This window comes from Nannospalax galili, unplaced genomic scaffold (genome assembly GCF_000622305.1).
Source record: "Nannospalax galili isolate Female #2095 unplaced genomic scaffold, S.galili_v1.0 scaffold185, whole genome shotgun sequence".
NCBI lineage: Eukaryota > Metazoa > Chordata > Mammalia > Rodentia > Spalacidae > Nannospalax > Nannospalax galili.
Window position 1 is genome coordinate 779,856 of NW_008355474.1, and position 3,711 is coordinate 783,566.

Sequence of the window (3,711 nt, forward strand, 5' to 3'; positions counted from 1 at the left end):
AATCTTCTTCCCTCAGCCTCTCCAGAGCTGGGATTAAAGGCATGAATTACCACATCTGGGTTTCTTGGGTAAATCCTGATAGATTAGCAATGACCGTCTGGAACATGTGAACAGAGGGGCTCCACCCCATGAGGGATTAGTGATGTCTGCCATAGGCTAAGACAAAAAAGTAATGACACTGTGTGCCATAACTAGGATCCCCAAATGGCCTGTCCCACGTGGTCCCTCAAGGAGTTCCCCTATGCTCCCCCTAGGTGAGGTGTCCCAATAACCCATTTCTGTGAAGATGAGCCCTGGAAAAAAAGGTTGCTGCTGCTGACAGGGGATTTCTTATTGGTTAAGGCCTTTCATAGCCACTTCCTGCCCCAGATACCGGCTAAGGCCCACACGGGGGGTGATCTGTGAGGTCACAACTATTGTCTTGAGGCTTCAGTTCTGAGGACTCCTGTCATGAAAGACAGCACTCTTGGTTCACATTTTCCTGGCAATGGCCCTGTTCCCCATTACCTCAGCACATGGGGTCAGAGGTGACATGATGTGCAAACTCAGACCTGGGTTATATTGCTGCCATGGAGGCCGCATGGCCTTCCCTGGAGCAAGTTCTGGTTTCTATTTCCTTCGTTGTTTGAGGGTGCTGGGCATTGGACTAGGAGACTTCTGCTAGCACTCTATTCCCAAACCACACTATAAGCCCCATGAGTACATTTTAAAAGTGGAAAATGGGCCAGGGAGATGGCTCAGTCAACCAAGAGCTCGCAGTGCTTACATGAGGTACTGATTTCAATTAAGAAACCAGGTATGGTGGCACATGCTTGTAATCTCAGTGCTGGGGAGGCAGAGACAGGTGGATCTGGGACTTGCTTTGCCTGATCAAGGAGCCCCAGGTTCCAGTGAGAGACCCTGTCTTAATAAAGCAAGGTAGATGACTGCTGAGGGATGATACCTGAGTTTGGCCTCTGGCCTCCATAAAAAGGACGTGCACACATGCACATGCACACACACATACACACACACACACACAAATAAATAGATGATAGATAGATGATAGATAGATAGATAGATGATAGATAGATAGATAGATAGATAGATAGATAGATAGATAGATAGATAGATAGATAGATAATGTAGAAGGCTAGCTGGGCATGAAAGCTCACAACTGTAATCCTAGCACTGAAACACTTGAGGCAGAAAGCTTACCTTGAGTTTTAGGCCAGCCTAGACTACATAGCAATTACAAGACCAAACACAGCTACATTATCACGACCCTGTCTCAAAAATTCAGAAACCTAAAAATCTATAATGGTGGAATTTTAGGACTTGTATCAGGTAGAGAGTGACCCATTTGAGATCCCTCATATCCACGGGGACTGCCTGCTGTTTCTCAAATAAGCCCAGGCTGGTGAGAATGCAGACTGCCTGCACCCCACCCATGCCTGTTTGCTGAGCCCTGAGTAGGCTGCCTGTTTCCTCCTGCAACAGTCTTGGTAGGCTCTGATGGGTGATTCCACTCCACCCTGTTTCTCAAGCCTTCTGGGTTGTAGGGCTCCCTCCCAGCCCTGTGGGCCAAGGGAATAGCCTTGTGTTAGAAGAATCTCCATGGTTCTATAATTCCAGAGACTAACTCAAGGAAGAGAGGAATTACTTTATAAACTCCTAGAACCTTCCTGAGCAGGGAAATTGCAGGTCCTAAATCCCACCTCCACCCAGAGCATATGTTCTTCCAGAACCCCTTGCCTAAGGGCTGCTTGGCTTCAATTTGAATGACTCCAGAGACATTTCATTAGGAAGGGCTGAGGGTTCTAGGCATTGTTTTTGTTTCTCTTTTTTAATATTTTTATTTATTATTTTTATTGTATGTGTATGAGTGTATTGCCTGCATTTATGTGAGTGCACCCATGTCCTGCAATACCAAGGAGGTCAGAAGAGTGTGTTGGATTTCCCTAGAACTGGATGGAGTTAAGGATGGTCCATAGTCGCCATGTGGGTGCTGGGAATCAAACCCCAGTCCTCTGCAAGAGCAGCCAGTGCTCTTAACCACTAAGCCATCTCTCCAGCCCCTTTGTTTTCCTTTTTGAAATAGAGTCTCATGTAATTCAGCTTGGCCTCAAACTTACTATATGGCTAAGAATGATCTTGAACTCCTAATCTTCCTGCCTCCACCTCTGGAGTACTGAGATTATAAGCATGGATCACTATGCCTAGCTTCTAGAAAATTTCCATTTGTGTTTTTATACAGAAATTATTCATTCAACAAATATTGATGCCACATTGATTTAGGTGCTGGGCACTTTTCTAATCACTGGAAATAAAGCATTGAACAAAACGGAAAAATTCCTGTTTGTCTCCAGAGACCTGATATTCTAGTGGGGAAAGGAAGGCAATATATAAACAGGAGTTTATTATTTATTTATTTATTATTTATTTATTTTGGTCTTTTTGAAACAGGGTCTCCCTGTAGCCCCAGCTGGCCTGGAACTCACTATGTAGACCAGGCTGGCCTTGAACTCACAGAGATCTGCCTGACTCTGCCTCCCAAGTGCTGGGACTCCAGGCATGCACCATCATACCCAGCTATAAACAAGTGTTTTTAAAAGGTGACATTCAAAAATGAGGGGGCTTAGGCACATGGGTGTGAAAGAAGAGAGACATGGGCAAAGGTAGGGCCAGTACAAAGGTCCTGTGGTAGGAATCTGGTTGGATGGATGGAGAAACAGCAAGAACACCAGTGTGGTCCAGTATGGTATGAACAGCAGAAGTCAGGTGCTAGATTATGGGGAATGAAGTAAGGCAGGCACAGGACTGAGGATAATGTCTTTATCAAAGTTGCATCCTTTTTGTAATACAAGAAACTAAATGTTTTAAGTAGGAAGATTTAGATAATAGAGGTCAACCTAGATGAAGGATTAGGATATCACCCCCCACCTTCTGTTCACAGGGAGTCAAGTGACTAAAATGGGGCCACTTACTTGTTAGTCCTTGGCATGTCACCTTGAGCCACAGGGACAGGGGAGCTTAGCTTCTAAAGACAACTGTATTGATCTAGGAAAAGCAAAGGCAAACTGTTGTGTAAGGTAGAGGCCTGGGAAGAAAGTGCTGCCTGGCCTGGTCAGACAGAGGAAGCCAGTCAGTATCCTCAGGCCTGGATTTGAAGTGGGGAGAGGGGGCGGGGGTGTTTAATAAACCAGGGGAGCTGCATCCTTGAGCTGTGCTGGCCTCTTGTGGGACCCCTTGCCCAGAGGCAGTACAGGGGGCCAGGAATCAGTGTGCATCACTCCCCAGAGCCTGCCGAATCTGGATGCCTTTCAAGGACAAATCCTTACCCTGGGCTGTTGTGCAGCTCCAACAGCAAACTACCAACAGGTCACCTGTCTTGGGACTGGAACTGGGGATCTGCCTGTTGCCCGGAAATCCTATGAAGCTCAGATCTGGCTGTGATTTGAGAGCTAAGTTTGGCCTGATGCCCCTGGCTGCCTGGCTGCCTTGTATCTCTTCTGGAAATGGAGCTCCAGGTCAGGTGCCAACATCAAATAATGACAGGCCCCAGAACAGGGAATAAGCAAAGGGTAGTGAGAAAGAGGAGGCTGGGGAGGAAGTGAGGTGGTGGGAGGTGTGGGGTGGGAGTGGGGAGTGGGGGTGGGGGGTGTTTAATAAACCAGGGGACCATGATTGTGCACTGTGTGTGTGTGTGTGTGTGTGTGTGTATGTGTGTGT